At 37.3% G+C, this 17,251-nt stretch overlaps 1 long non-coding RNA gene across 1 annotated transcript; it reads right to left on the reverse strand.

Moving 5' to 3' along the window:
* Window positions 1-6,304: 6,304 nt before the first annotated feature.
* LOC119779168 lies at window positions 6,305-14,382 on the reverse strand. Its single transcript, XR_005280190.1, has 2 exons — window positions 13,063-14,382; window positions 6,305-6,843 (listed from the first exon to the last, which is right to left on the reverse strand). It is a non-coding gene; the product is annotated as an uncharacterized LOC119779168 (long non-coding RNA).
* Between the last annotated feature and the right edge of the window lie 2,869 nt (window positions 14,383-17,251).

A 17,251-nucleotide genomic window follows, 5' to 3' on the forward strand; every position in this document is an offset into this window, starting at 1 on the left:
CAAAACAACAAACTTCACTGTTTCATTTCCAAAGAGGTAGTTTAAGGAAAAATCCACCTTTCAGCCCCCTGGAAACAAAAATGCAGTTTTCTTCAGGCTTAAAATCATCAGGTATATTTCAATTTGACAGAAGTAGCTACAGCTTGAAGCTGAAAGTCGAGCAGCAAACAATGGCTTTACACGAGCATAAGATCTGCTTAAACAGGTTGCCAACAACAAAGGGTATATCAGTGGAAGGAACAGAGAAATAAAAGCTAAATCTCACAAATTCCTTCCTGTGTAGATTAGCACTAGCATTAGCCACAAGCCTGAAAAAAATTATGCTGCTAGAGCTACAGGAAATCGTAGATTATTCATATTTTAAAACTTTAATAATTTGTTAATGGTAAGGACCTGTATGACTATCTGATCTGCAGTTTGAATCTTGAGGGCAACTTATCAACAATCTGTTGTCATATTGATTTTAGTCATGGAAGCCTAATTATTGTATAGTATAGAGGAGATTTGTTTTGGTGAAACGAAGCGGGAGCCCTGTTTGCTCTATTGTTCAGGCACCTATGGTGTTTCCTGTCTTGTAACCTGTCATGTTCTTGGCGCTGATGGCTGGCTTAATTGCTCATTCCATTCACCTGTCTAACTCGGCCTGGTTGCTCATTACCAATCATCTTATCCTACTGTTCCAGCTCCTATTTATGCTGCCTGTTTTCCAGCCATCAGTGCCAGATTGTTCGAACCGAGTGTGAGAAGTGTCTAGCGTACCCTGTTGTGTTTCTGACTGCCTGATCCTGACATGTTTCTGCCTCTGGATTCCTGAGTTTGGTTTGCTCCTGTTCCAGTTGGTTTCTGCCTGTTCCCTATGTCTACACTGCTGTTTGAACTCAGTCTGTTAACAACCTTGGATCTGTCCACTCACCCTGACTGGGATTATCCTATTTGTACCTCTGTCACTCTCTGATCTTCTGGTTTGGATCCCTGCTTCGTCATTACCATTAGCATCTCTATGATTTCGGAATTCTTGACGATTTTCTTTACTCAAACTTGAGTGGTGGTTTCGATAAGATGTAAGGCTTATGCTACAGGTACATTCTTTTAACATTGGTAATTAACATATTTCTCAAGTCTTTTTCAAAAGTCATTTTTACAATATCATAAAATATTTTAAAAGATTATGATGCTTACATATCAATAAAACACTTAGTGTGAGTTTTGGACTACAAAATTATTTGCCAGGGTCTCTGCAGTCAGTAATCTAGCAAACATTTTGTCAAAATATTTTCAAAAGTTATTTACACAAGGACTATTCTGAAAGCAACTCAAAGGGTAGATGATTAGTTTGGGGACAAAGCAATCTACCGGTTTGCAAATCAATGTTTAATATTAAGCCATTTTATATTCTAATCCCCTTTTTGTTGTTTGCACGTATCTGTTTGTATATTTAGACAAACATAGATTTCTAAAATCTATTTCTCTATCGATTTTGGTCTTACTGAGGTTTATCCTTCCTCAGGACTCAGTTACGATCACAGTTACACACAAACAGCCCACTTCATAGACTGTACTTTACTCTATTTTATGTACACACTACATACTACTCTTCTATAAACACGTATTTCTTTTAGATCTTTAAATTTTTTTTCCCCTGCATATTACGTGCTCCTTCAAAATCATGTAATGGTTTATAGTGACAATAATGATCTTGATTATATTGTATCTTCTAAAAACCACAGTCTTTTATTATTTCATTGTAGTACCTTTATCCATCTACAGCCTCAGACCTTCTGACACCTCCAGCCTCCAACCTTTTTCCAACAGACCCCAATTATTCTGCTTATGTTTCTGGGTGGATTTTTCCTTCAGACACTGTTTGGAAGTAAAGACGCCTCAAATAAGCCAAGAGCCTGGGGGCAAAGTTCACATATAAAACTGTAACCATCCCCGAAGTTAAGCACAAACACACACATGGTATAAACAAACACCTAGCTGAGACGCATTTCCCTATCCTGACTCCCTTAAAGGGTAAAAAACATCAGAAAGAGCACTGCTTGAGTTTCTAATACTATGTAAACAGACTTAGTGTAAGGCAAAGAGGAAGAGGGGATAAGGATAAGGAGTGAAAGTGTGCAAAGGGAGAGAGTGGATAAGGCTGTGGGAGGAGAAAAGACTGGTGAGGAAGGAAGAGTAAGGTGCGGATGGTTGAAAGGCAGACGGCAGATTTAAAGGACTTAAAGACAAAGTTTGACAGAGAACTTGAACTGTACAGAAAAAATCTAGACCTAACTAAAACTATTTTTTTTTCATCTAGCCAAGTATAAAAAAATATTTTCCCTTACAGCCTTTACTGATTCAAATTAGAGTGCAATTAACATGAAAGTACTGAAATAAGTTTTACATTCTTAGGGGCTTAAAAGGCTAAAATTGATGATATCCCATCTTGCAAATGTTGGATGAATTTTAAATGATTATACAGTACTGTTAGTATTCATTGTTGCTGAAGAAATGATCTAGAGCTATCTTGAAAGGTAATTTTGAAAGATCCCCTTTACTGTCAGAAAGCTGCATTCTCTGCATGCTTTTAGAGCCCCTTTGCTTCCTTACAATTAAAGGCTTGACTACTGTTCACCATTGCTTTGATTTTTTGGATTTAGATTTTTTTGGGCAGGAATTTGATAAATTTAATGCCAAGACGAAGCCATTTCTTAGAGCTGTTATAGAACAACTAGGATCTGGCAACACCTGAGCTTCATCTCATGCAAAATAATCCTCCTACTCGTGTTGGTGCAAAATACTTTTGTGTTGACGTTGGAACATTACTCAGAAGTAAATATTCAGATATTTTTCACCAGCTATAATTCATAAAACAATTATTTATATACTATACATTTTTCAATGAAAAAAACCCCAAACTTTTAACCTGAAAAAAAAAGTCTTAGCTATGGCCTTTAATGGCTGGTTTACTGCATGCTTTAGATGTGAACCTGCTCCAACACTGCAGATTGAAATGGTTTAATTACATCTCAGCAGGCGATCAGAATCTAGCTGAGCATGTATCGTTCATCTACTTATGGTGTGTTCACCCAGGAAAACATGTAAATGTGAAGGACAATGTATTTATAATTATTACAGATTTTGGAGGTGTTTCTTATCAGTAAAACAGAAAAACCTAATGAACCCCCTGGGACCAACGTAACTGTGTCCACAGGTTGAGGCTAATAAATAGTTTTTCAATTGTGGCTTAAAGTAGAAATTAATATTAGTACTACTTACCAAGGCAGCTTTTACAGTTTTAAAAAATTATTTTCAATGGGGGTTGAGCAATCTTATGTGGAACTCTAGAGATTCATTTCAGTGGTTTTCTTTAACTTTAAATTAATTAACGGTTAATCTGTTACAAAGGAGACCCAGACACCAACTTTGGAAAATTACCAGAGTGGTTTTCCAAAGTGTAATTCATGAGGTCCATCTATGAAAGCTTGGAGGAAATTTTTATGTCTTAATAAATCTCATTAATGCTGTGTATTTTTATTATTTTGTGATCTATCAGAACATTTTTAATCCCTAAAGCAAAATTATACTTGTTTTTGTTTGATACAAAACTTTACCTGGATTTATAGTACCGTACTCTCCTTGCTTTAAGATTGTTTTTAATAGGCAGACTCTTTTCTGATATTTTATTTTAAACAAAAAGAAATTAGCAACTGTGAAATTCTACAGGATCAAAAATGTTGTGAAATATAAGAGTAGCACTGTATTTCTTAAATTGATTATCTAGAAAGCGTAGCAATTAGTACCGTGTTGCTTAATTCTTTCTTACAGTACAAGAGCTGTGTACCTTTTATCAGAGTAAATAAGGGCAAGATAAACCACTTTTTGTCTTACCTGACATATGATTCTGATGACCTTTCAGATAGAATCAAAAAAGTTCAAATTTAACCCAAAGTAAAACACTGAAGAGAAGCTGTCTCACTGATAGTAACGTGCAACCTAAGCACACCGTGTGGCTGTATTTATCATTACTTCCCCACAATGCAACACAAACAACTGTCCGCTGTCTTAAAGCACCTTACTCCAACTTCAATAAAAACCTCCACACAGACTTTTTTCGTTCTGCAGGAGCTGACAGCAGAGTAATGAGAGTTTTAGCTCTTTCAAGGGGAGACAGTCGCTAGAGAAAGTGAAAAGATAAGACAGTGAGACGTCTTGGAGAATTATTTTCTGCCTTTATCACCATTTTACTCCTTTATGAGCTTTAGCAACTCAAATGTATTTACCTGTCAAGGTGGTAAAGCCATCCAAGATTAAAAAAATCCAATGAAAGTGCAAGGAGAGGGAAGAGATAAAGTAAGTAAAGGTATTTGGCCACGGGGATGGAGGAACAGAGGGGGAAGGGAGGAATAGGTTTAGTTTGGCAGTGAAACGCTGGGAGAGTCAGCATTAGAGTTTGTGCAGCGCGGTATATCCTCTGCATTAGTATGTGTGTGTTTACAAGACAGGCATGTGAAGTGACCGTGGACTATGGTATTATGTGTGTCTCATACTGTAGTAAAGGATAAAATCCAAGTTTCTGAAGTACATGTAGAGTGGAAATAAAAAGCCCATTAACCCCTGTTTAAATTCTTCTTTTTTTTTTCATTAGAAAAATTATTTCTGAACTTTTTCCACTGTTGATGTGACATGTAACCTCTGTAAATGAATTAAAGAACAACCAGAAATCGTGCTGTGGGTAACTTATTAATATACCCAGAATTAACCAATACCTTAAAATGTATGTTAAATAGAAATCGTCACCCTCATCACTTTAAAAGTCTTTTCTTAAGCCCAAATATAGCTTTACTATTCTCACAAGCTTTTCTAATCAGATTTCAAAGCAAGTAGAAAGATCCATAGAGAGTTTTCAAAGAATCAGAGGAACCTTACTGCAAAGGTATTCAGGGGGAGACAACAAAATAATTTCCAAAGCATTTCAGCATAATCAAAAATTTCAAAAAATAGAAAATGATTTAGAAATTACAAACAACTGGACACTCCTCTAGGAGAGATTACGTAAAGAAAACCAGTCAAAGATCTAAGCAAGGACACAGGACATAAGAAGACCAACATAAATTTCTGACATCTAATAAGCGTATATGATTGGTCCCTCAGATGAAGTTCCAACATGTAAGGCCTTTTCTTATAAATTAATAAAAGACAAGCCTTGCTAAATTTAGCTTAAACACATTAAAGGTCTACCAGAAGCATATGGGAGAATGTGTCAAACTCTCATGAATTAAACTTTTCAAATGACTAACAAATACTGTGTGCTTGGCACCAAGAATACACTACACTGCATATCAACTCCTCCACACAGACAAACAAACCAATTAAAAGTGGAAAAGTTCTCAAATGATTTTTGTTGCTCCCATGTTTTGCATGGAAAAAAGTGGCTTTTAAACAGTAGTTTGTAGACTTTTTCACTCTCTGGATCCTGACATTTTTTTTTAACTAAAATATACTCCCTCTTTTGACCATACATGCAAAAACATAAATATATTGTTTAAAGCAGAGCTTTTGTTGGAAAAGTATTACAATATATGTAACTAACAACAGGCAGTTTTAAGAGAATGTTTGACTGAATATATTGACTGAGAATGTTTGGTACCTAGAGAATTTACACTATGATATTTTGGATGAAACCAACTTCAAAATAATTTTTTTTTCTGACAATTTAACTCATAACCTATTAAAACTTAATAGTAAAAAATATTGAAACATATACAGTAATATGTAGACTTTCCTAAACAAAGCGGGTGATATAGCTCCTATTAACCCAATATGATGACATCATAAACAGTCATTAAAGAGCAATTAGAGGCCTTGAGTTAATGACAGAGAAAAACAGTGATTTCTTCAGTAATTAAATTCAAGAATGTGTATAAAAATGTTCACTGGTTACCACTTGTAATCTAAAGACACCCTGATGGGAGGGTGGAGATGTATGAATAAATGAATGAATAAATGAATAAATAAATAGTTTCTTATTCCATCTATGATTTGGCTGAACTCTCTGCCAGGATTGACAGGAGGAGCTCCAGATCTCAAGAATAATGATAAAAAAAACCTTTCTGCAACTCTTAACAAAATAAAATTCTCTCATAATTCAAGTTGATAAAATTTCATATCCTGTATTCCACCTGATAATGCTGATTTCAATCAGCAAAGGCTCTGATAAGGGTAGGAAAACAGTCTCGATATCCCTCTGAGAGGAAATTAAAAAAAGAAGAAAATGAAAATTATTCTTTAAAACGTAAGTCGGTGTTCCTTTTTTTTCCCCCTTAAGGCAAAAGTTCGGTCACCTTCTTTGCAGTGAGGAACCCCTCAAGAGATCTTCAGAAATCTAAAGATTTACCAAGCATAGAGAAGTTCGGGTCCTGCTGAAGAGGTGGAGGAGGAGGGATGAACATTGCTCCAGGCTTTCTGATGATCTGCAGAGAATAAAAACTAAAAGTGGGTTTCAGTCAGGTTTAGGACCCCACTTTAGAGCATGTGTCCCATCTGCAGTGGTCTATAATTAAAGTTGATCTGAGCTCTATAAAAAATACAACAAAAATCTGTTAATTGTTTTCAGCTTTGCCCTGTGATGTCTTCATCCACTCAGGAAATAACTTCCCCACCTTCCAGCAGTCACACCTCCTTGCAGTAAAAAGCCCAGAGGAGAGATGCATTCTATTTTCCTTCTGATCTTTATTCCAACTTCAAACCTTTGCTCTTCTCCGGGGGGCTTTCAGTTCTGAGATTTGACAGGGGACCTCCAACCATGAGGAGGCCCATTACAGCAGAATGTGTGCACGTCGCCTGAGGGGGCCCCTGCTGCAACAGAGAAACGGATACACATCACTGCAGCTCTGCTGCTCCAGCAATTGCATCTTAGAATTCTAAAATATATCAAAGCCTCATAAACCAAAAGAACTGCTGGTCTGGTGATGCTGGAGGTGCATTCATATCTAAAGCAAAAGGGAAAATTTATCTATTGAGAACCCATTTCAATTTATGCCATCAAGGTAGTATAGGATAATGTTTTGGTTTTTCTTAAAATGAAACCCTGGGATAATTTTTTATAAAGCTGTGTCTCATGTATGTACAGAGACATAGATTTAGCTATTACTGCCAGTATTATCTACTTTATTTTTATGTCAAATAGAAGGAACATGTAGATTATCATTATTAAATAAAACAATCAATAGTATTGTTGCTACAAGTAGCTCTATTCACTTTTTTGCTAGTCCCCCCCCCCCGCCCCCCCCCCCCCCCATGGAAAAAAACCCTTGCTAACTGCTTCTCTGTTTAATTGTCTCTTGTTAAATTCACTTTGATTGAAAAATACTTTATTAATCTCAATGGGGAAATTTTCCTGAATAGAGCTGGCTGAGTGGAGTGGGGTTGATTTAGAAGACCCCCAGCAAATGCCGCAAAAGAGATGCTGACCACTATGCTTAGCTGTGTCTCCTTCCTAAATGTAGCTTGTGGTTAAGCTTTGCCTTTACTGATTGTGCAATCTCTTTATGTTTATTTTCTATAAAAAAGTGCCCAAAGGAAATGCCTTTGAATGTAGCGGTATCTTTCCTGGATGGATACACAGTCACTGATAGATTTATTGTAATCACTGACTTTTTGTGTCCTTTTTCTCAAATGAAAGCATCCCGTGTTTTGTTTTCTGTGATAATCGGTATACCACTTATTTTTCCTCAACAGACTTTTTGCTTCTGTGCTCTTGTTTGGGGGAATAATTTTCACTGTTATGCTGATGACACCAAGCAATATTTGACTCAAATTTCTTCTATCAAATCTAGGGTTAAAATTTAAAATCCTCCTTCTCAAAAATACAGGCCTAAATAACCAAACTCTATCTTATGTCAGATTTGTTCCTTATATTCTTAACGGCGCACTTCAGGTTTACTAGTGGCTCCTAGAATTCCTAAAAGTAGAATAAGAGGCAGATCTTTTAGTTATCAGGCTCCTCTCCTGTGGAACCAACTACCGGTTTGATGCAGGCACCCTGTCTACTAATAAGACTAGAATAGATCTTTTATTTTTAATAAAGCATGTATTTGTAGTGCTCACGTAATCCTGAGCTATCTCTAAAGTCATGCTACTATAGACTTAGACTGCTGGAGGACATAGAGACCCTTTTTCATTTATCTGCTTTATTCTATTTCTATTCTCCCAGCCTGCAGAATTTGTAAGTCCAAACCCTAACCTTATTTTATCTCTGCCATTTTTTTTATCATAGTAGATTTATCTGGTGTGGTCCTGTTTTGTTGGGAGACCATTCTGGATGGAAAAAATAGTTGGGCTGTTGCCTTCAACAACCTCAATAGATGATAGTGTTTGCTGTGACCAGTTGTATGTGCTCTCTTTTATAGCTTATCTTGCTTAATTGTTTATTTTCTAGACAGAGCCACGTATGCAGCTAATAGTCAGTGTTGGGCACGTTACTTTGAAAAAGTAATTAGTTATAGTTACTAGTTACTTCTACCAAAAAGTAACTGAGTTACTCCACAATAAAAGTAACTAGTTACTAGTAAAAGTCACTATTGCGTTACTTTTGCGTTTCTTGCCCCCGTAACCCTCACCACCCGGCCCCCACCTTCTCCCCGTGTATTTCCAAAGCCAGCTGAATAGAGGGGATGACAAAGACAAGAACCTGCAGAGAGTTTAGCATTTATTGCAACTCAACGTAAATGACATCAGGGGGGAACGCCATGTGAAGTTTTTTAACAGGGCATTCAGATCTGGTGAGTATATGAAATTAATAACTGGGGATGTCTAATTCTGAAATCCTGTGTGTTTGGGTTGTTATAGATACTGTAACATCTATCTATCCATCTATCTATCTAGATCTATACTCTGCGTGTGACATAAAATATGGATCTCCATCCCTGCCACAAAGGCCATCAAATAATGTTTAAAATAAAAAATACAGTAGGTTGAAAAGGCAGGGCATCCATCCATCCATCCATCCATCCAGATTTCTCCCTTTCATTTGATCGTTCACGCTCTCCATAGTTCCCCTGTGGCGTGAGCACAGGGCGACTGTTGCGCGCCTTTAGCGAACATGCGCATTTCCTGTCGCTTGCGCGGTGACTCTTGCCGCCTGCGCTGTGCGGAGATGCAGAGGAAACCGTATCTGATGGGGAAACGCAGCTCGACGTGACACCTGTATTTCCATGTGGAAAACGCTGTTTGCTGCTGGAGTCATCCTCACTCTCAATCTCTCTGTGTGTGCTGTACGTTAACACCCACCAGAAGAAACACCCACCTACCCAACTGACAGACGGAATCTCACTATACATCAGCCATTCTCATCCTCCCCTCTCTCATGACCAGGCGCGCACCTCTGGATGACCTAAAAAATTATCTTTAATATCTCTTAAACAAAAGTAGCACAAACAATATTTTTTTTCTGCACAAATCTGCACTAATGTTGTACTAACCATTCAGTCTATTTGCAGAGTTTTTTGACGTGGGTGGGGTGTCAGCTTCACGCAGCTGCGCACGAGTCCTATCATGAAAAAAGGATCAATGTGCGACCTGAGTAACGCGCAGTAACGGGGTGTCTGCAATGGTAACTGCGTTATAGTTACAGTCAAAGTAATTAGTTAGATTACTCGTTACTAAAACAAGGTAACGGCGTTAGTAACGCCGTTACTTTCAACGCCGTTAGTCCCATCACTGCTAATAGTCCATTACATTTTCTAACATAGAACATACAATTTCTAGATCAGTGCTTCTTTGTACCTTTGTATGTCTGCTTCTGTCTTCTTGAACCCCAAGTTGGCCTCAGCAGAAGTCTGCTCACACTGAGCCTGGATCTGCAGGTTTATTCCTGTTAAAAGTACTTTTTTCTCTCAACTGTCACAGCATGCATGCATACATGTGTTCCTCAGGAGCAGCAGTTCTCAAACTTGCTCTGTAAGTAACCTGTTTTATTGTTTTTTTTAACAGTAAGTGCCTCTTTTAGATGTTTCAACACACCTGATTCAAATGTTGCCATATGGTTATCCAGGAGGAGCAAAGTTTATGACTGGACTTAGTTAGCTGGGTTTCCTTGGTTAGAAATCTTTTAACCAACCTGACTGTATGATGTAGTTGAATTGTGTCTGTAAGATGTCATGATATGACATTTGCTGTGAAATGGTGCTATATGAAAAAACTCAACTGAATTGAAATTGTTTTTTTACTGCAATGGTAAGTACACATGAAAAGTACTTCTGTATTTACCCATGTTTCCTTCCTAGTTGGAGTACTAACTGAGCACTGTAGTCATTGACTTATAGAGTTGTTGTATCCATTAACTTTAGGTAGTCTCTTTGTATTTCTTTCCCATAGAACTTTTGCATGGCAAAGTAATTTTGTGTTTTTTAAATATAATTTCTGCTTAATTTTGAATTTGTTGCAGAAAATGGCTGCTCATTTTAAGCCTGTTCAGATGGATTTATCTGTGCTGGGTTATTCCTATAAAAAAATGGGGTTCCTTTCCACTGTTGCTGCAATTGATTGAGCTTCCTTAGAAATATATTTTTTCTGACGTTAAACATTTGAAATTGTGTTTATTGTGTTCTGCATTTTTTCAGACTGAACAAGATTGGATTTTTATGTATTTAGTCTGTTTTTAAATCAGTTTGAGCCACAGCAGATAAATATTTAATGTATGCTATGTTATCCATGAGGACATCTGTACTGCTAGAATCTCAAAGTGGATTGTAATGTGATACATAAAAAGTTTTTCAGATAGATAACGCTGTGAAAACAAATGTAATATTGTTGGATTCCATTTTCAGTTCACTGGAACAAGTTTGCTTGATATAAAAATACTCATAAAACTTTGATGAAATATTCAGTCTGTACGATGCTTCATGATGTCTATTGTTCAAATGCGTTGTTGGTTATGGGATTTCCAAGAATAATAATATATGTTTATTCAAATAGATGGATGGGAAAGTTTGACTGAAATTCAATTCACTTTCAATTCCTTTCAGTTTATTTTACTTTGCAGATTCAGAGCCAATGTTATCTCAAGGCACTTCACAAAGACTTTTTAATCAAACCGTATAGACAGATTGGGTAAAAGTTTTCTATTCAAGGAAACCCAGCTGATCGTGTCAGACCATTGACTTTACAGATGAGCATGTGGAAAAAGTAGACATTCGCTTAAATAGTTTCGTTGACTCGACAGCAGCCCCTCACAGCAAGCATGCATGTAGCAACAGAGGAGAGGAAAACTCCCATTTAACAGGAGGATTCTAGGCTTGTGAAGAGAGGCAGATACGGCAAAGGGACACAGAAGGGCTGATCTATTTATCATTTCTATGTTACAGTAAGTATCGGGTGTCTAAAGTTGGTCTAAAAGTTGAAAAAGAGCACATACAGGTACCTGCATCATCAAGTATTTCAGAATATATAAATGACTAGAATGAAAGTCAAACATTCTTATGGTTGACTCATAGAACATAGTAAGCTTTTCTTAAAGTTACTTCACATCTTCAAGAAATCTTTGAGCAAAACAAGCTGATTAGAGACTTAAACCCAAAGCACACCTGACCTTATATCTGTCCCAACAAAAAGCTATATTAGACCATTAATACAATTGATATCTCCATTTTGGCAGTTCTGCTCAACATGTATACTTTAGCCTTCATATTTGATGGAGAACCAAGAAGAAGAAAGTTTTTTAAACATGTCTTACTAAGTTCCAAAAAAGTAAAAAAAAACAACAATCCACTGGACTTTGTTTCCTAGTTTGAAGAAGTTTCGCTTCCCATCCAGAAAGCTTTTTCAGTTCAAAATGTCAGAAATAGTGTTGAGTTTGAGGCTTTATAGAGTGGACCAAAAACAAAGCTTTGTTTGGCTTAGAAAACATGCAAATTGAACTGGACGAACAGATCCGCCACTTTGGAATGGAGGTCCTTTGGCTTCTTTGTTTGCCTGCAATACCAGATACCTGTCTATACCTCTGAAAGGGGGGTCATTAAAGGGAATTTTTGGCCTGGCTGAAATGGCGAGGTGTTCTGTTCCCCTCTAAGGGTGTGGGGGTTGCGAAGATTGCGGGAAGGAATAAACTCTATCGCTGCATTGTAGTTTTTTTTAAAGCTGAAATCTGAGTACACCCCCTCTGTTTAAGGTTAATTTTTCTTTTTTAACATAGGTTGCTTTCTTCACGCCCCTCTCAAACAACTTATCTTCTTTGTCTAAAATGAGAACATTCTGGTCCTCAAAAGAATGCCCTTTGTCCATAATGTTGCTCTTCTGTGTTGGGCCATGCGTCTGTGGAGAGGTTGTTTGGTTTCTCCAATAGAAATATCAAAGCATTCCTCACTGCATTGACCTGCATACGCCACTCTGCTCATATTTAGTCTGGGATTTTTGTCTTTAGGATACACAAGCCTCTGTCTAAGGATCTTGTTTGGTTTGAAATGTACTGGGATTTTGTGTTTGGAGAAAATTCTCTTGAGTTTTTCAGAGACTCCAGCAACATATGGGATGGTGATGTTTTTGTGTTTAATCTTCTCACTGTTATGTTCTGCTGTGCGTCTTTTGGATTTCTTTGCTGATTTGACAAATGCCCAGTTTGGGTATGCACAGGTTTGAAGAGCATCTTTCATGTGTTTCTGTTCTTTGTGCTTCCCTTATGTTTTAGAAGGGACATGCTTGGCCCGGTGTTGTAAGGTTCTGATGACTGAAAGTTGGAAACAAAGTCCAGTTGATAGTTTTTTTTATTTATTTTGGAATTACTATGACATGTATGACTGAGAATCTTCACCAACATTTCTTACTAAGGTGCTGTGTACTATTTTGCCTCACACACTGAGTACAAGAATAAAAGAGATTAAAATCTCCAGAGCTCACTGTTAGAAAACTGCAGCAAAAAGTGACTCCAAGAAGGACAGAAAAAAGTCTCCATAAATATAATTATATATCTTAGCAAATCTTTCCAGAAGTATTAATTGCAAAGCTGCTTATTGAAACTTTATTTTCATAGTTTGAGTAATATTCCAGGGTTGAGACATTGAGGGTTATCTATGGACTTACCTGTTGAAGCCAGCAAGGCAGCATGTTTCAGTAAAATCCAATTCTGTAACAGAATACTGGATATCAGCTTTAAGAGAAATGTGTTTGTGTTGGCCATTCGTTTCTTTAGGTCCTCTTTAATTTAGATATTTTGACGTTAGACTTCAGCCAAAAACACTAGTTACTAAGCAACTGGCAGGCTGGCAGGACGGCGGAGAGCCGCTGGAAACAACTCGTCTCATTTCTGCAGTCAAACCGATTCAACACAGCCTTGTTCATTCTGTCCTCCAACTCTCCTGAGCCTCCTCTTGCACCTCCTCCGTATCCTCCTCCATATACACAGCTAAAAAAAAAAAATAAATCTTCGAGGTGAACTTCACATAAAGTTTGAAGTCTTTAAAGTCTCTAAATCATTAGAAAATATAGTTAAAAAAATTAAAAAAGGAACACATTCTTGTCCCATGAGAGACAGCAACCCTAACATGTTACCCAGCAGGTGGTTGATGAAATCCTTGCTCACCTTTAGTGCTCCAACATTACCTTGATGTTTTCACTGCATCACTGCTAACTCCTGCAGTGGTGCTGCTGTTGGAGACCTGCAGAGCTAAGGGATTTCAAGAACATTCACCAGATCTGAACAGAAATCACCACTGCTGACTGGACAGCAAGAATTTTAATTAACACCCAGCAAAGTCGCCAAATCGCAAGATTTGGTGGTTTTCCCAAACATTTTGCAAATATGCCAAAGGAGCAATCTATTTAGAAATATATAATTTGATCTTTGCCTATTTGAATAAGAAAGCTAATTACTTGAGTTTTGTTCAAAGAAACTGACTTTATTTAGGCTGCTGGTGTGTTTCTGCTCAGATGTGCTACCTGCCCGGCATGATGAGACAATGATCAGAGGTAAAACAACAAAAACATAAAATGCACCTTTCTGTTTGTTTAACAGCAGCTGGTTGCAGGATTTGGATGCCCATCATTGAATTCAAGACTAATAAAGAATTTTTAGAAGTAGCTGAATTTGGTAGACAGATGCACATTTCTATATTTCTATTGGTTTGAGTGATTTGTTTACCTTTTTTTTCTTACCTAAAGAGGATTTAGTTGTCCCCTATGTCTTTTCCTAATTGTATGTAAAATAATTACTTTAAAACTAAAAGTTCAGACAAACTGCCTCCTTGTTTTGGTCATATTAAAAACCATTTAATATAACTTGTCACTGGTTGAAAGAAGAGAAGCAACAGAAAATGTGCATTTAGGTAGTTGCCGTTTTCCTTCAGCATGATCATTGCCTCATTTTACATGTTTAGTTGTCAGGGTTGCTGCCTCTCAGGCTGCCTGTCAGGAAATCCGGTAATCAAACGTGTCCTTCTCCATGTAGTCTGTCCAGGTGGAAGATGGCATGCTGCGGTAGGGGTCAAGTAGGATCCGGAAGCAGCGGACAATCAGTAGACCAAGAAAAATAAAGAGGATGAGGACAAAGACGAAAGCTGCCCTCTGTTCGAGCGTGAGGAAGGAGGTGGAGGATGAAGAGGAGGAGGGGAAGTCTGATTCAGAAGCTGAGAAAGTGCTGCTGTAGAGGTCGTCAGCCATGTTCCAATGAGGCCACTGATTAGTCAGTTCAGCATGCGATCATCCTTATCGATCCATTCAACAACTGCTTCACAGTAGACGAGTAAACTTGGCAAAAATCTGAAAAGAAAAACATTGTGTTTACTATAAATTCCAATGGGCCTTAAAATCACATAATTTTCGATATTTTGAAGTTCTAAAAATAATAATTCAGCATTGTTCTAAGCATCTTCGACACAAAAAGCCACACCTCTATAAAATGAAACATGCTTACTGTGTATAAGATTGTTAAAGCTATTACAGGTGTTTGTGGGCTTTACGTTCATAGAACAAAGGGATTTTTTTTTTTTTACTTTTACAGTATTTAGACTTAGACTTATCGTAGACTTGGACAACTTGTATTGTCATTTTGCATACAAAATGAAATTAATTTAGTACAGCTTTCTAGACAGTAGATGAACAGTTCCATAGTGCAGCAGTGGTCAAATGTAAACAATTCAAGAGAAAAAAAAAAAAAAAAAACGTGATGCAAAAACGCATTGATATAGAAGTTCAGAGCATCAATGGTGCAAATATGCAGTATTTTTGGTTTGGTGACAGACCGGGTTAGCTGCTCTGATAAACTGTATCCTAAAATCTTAAAAACTCAATGTGTATCAAAACTGAAGCAGAAAATCTAATTAAATTGAATGCCGCCACATTTTTGGGATTTCCAATACAATTTTTGCCACATGATCTCACAGTGATGGTTAAAATCAATGGTAAGCTTACCTGGTCTTTCAGCAACTGCCTATCAGGAAACATTTAATTATCAGCCTCATTAACAAAAGATGGAGCTGAAGACTTATTTTGATAGGTCAGACATTGTCTTTCTAAAGCTATTCTTAGCTGAGGTTTGGACTGCCATTTGTTACTAACTGCCAGTAACTGATTTATTCTAAACGTTTATAATTATTAATGATAATTGTATGTTGGCCTATAATTGTATGTTGCAATAAAATATTTCTGATTCGGAATCATTTGCTTCATTTCTTTCATTAGTTTTCCTTTTTTAAACATATTTCTGACTTATAAAGGAATATATATATATATGCAACCCAAAAAAAACAAAAAAACAACAACAGTAAGTTATTAAAGTAATTAGATTAACTCATAAAGCATTTTTCTATAAAGAGTAAAAATCAATATAAAAAAATCTCTCAGACCCATGTATAAATGACATTTTAAAACATGTATCTTGGCTCAGTTGTAGGCTCTGCTTTCAATACAAAATGTGTATATTACTGCCACAGTAAGAGGCATACCTATTAACCCACATTATTCATTAAACAATATAACTCAACCATATCTAACTGACAATGATGGTGTTAAAAGGAGAGGCTGCCAAAATAACATTAGCTGTATCCTATACAAATACAATAAAGCTTCTTCTTCTCCAGTATTTTTGATTAATCATGTTAGTTAAACACGTTTCATTTCACTTCTGATCTGTTTAACAACGTGTAAAGCTGCTGTACATGTAACGGAACAATGACTTTGATACAGCAATGATAATGCAAATGTCTGTAATCACAATAACTGAAAATGTCTGAAAGGAACAAATACATGTGTTTTTTTCTACACACAGACAGAAATTATCAAAAGTGAGAAAGAAAAATACTGCACATTTACATGTAAATTGATTTTTACTCTTGTTGCAGTGAGTAGTCAGCAGAGGAACTAAATGCAGGACTAAACAAGCAGGGGGACAGCACAGAATACCAATTAACTTGATGTCACAAAAACAAAACCTGAGGCGCTGCCAAAGCTGCGAGTCTTAACTGAGAGCATGTAACACTGCAGGAAAACAGGGTGGTGCAGTAAGAGGACACAGAAAGGAATTTTGTAGGAAGTGTTGCAGGGAGGAGCTTGGGTTTACAGGTGAAATGACTACAGGTGAGCTTAAAGCAGCAGGGGATGACTGGATAATCTGAGATAGGATCAAGTAGGGAATATTCTTTAAGATGGAAGAAATTATAAAATGCAGATAAGGAAAATTACATCAGGAGGAACTGAACATAGCACAAATGAAAAAAATAAAACTCTTCTAGCAAAAAATGGTCGTTACCTCCTCCCAAATTGAGGTATTAACAACAAAAAATGGTTTATGGAGCTGCTTTGGGGATGAGGGCACTGGTGCTAAGAAAGCACTGTATTTAATAGGGGGGCCACATGCCGAAGGCATGGCCCACCTACTACTATCGCTCATATTTATTCCGCGTATTATTGGGGGGCCACATGCCGAAGGCATGGCCCACCTACTACTATCTCACATATTTATTCCGCGTATTATTAGGGGGGCCACATGCCGAAGGCATGGCCCACCTACTACTATCTCACATATTTATTCCGCGTATTATTAGGGGGGCCACATGCCGAAGGCATGGCCCACCTACTACTATTGCACATATTTATTCCGCGTATTATTAGGGGGGCCACATGCCGAAGGCATGGCCCACCTACTACTATCTCACATATTTATTCCGCGTATTATTTTTATTATAGCTTATAGTTCTCCTCGCCACCAAAAACTTCGGCGCGTAACTAGTCACGCACCATTCGTCGGATCGGGCCCAAAGTTGGCACACGCGTAGAG

The sequence above is a fragment of the Cyprinodon tularosa genome, unplaced genomic scaffold (genome assembly GCF_016077235.1).
Source record: "Cyprinodon tularosa strain WSP-4 unplaced genomic scaffold, ASM1607723v1 ctg1017, whole genome shotgun sequence".
Classification (NCBI taxonomy): Eukaryota; Metazoa; Chordata; class Actinopteri; order Cyprinodontiformes; family Cyprinodontidae; genus Cyprinodon; species Cyprinodon tularosa.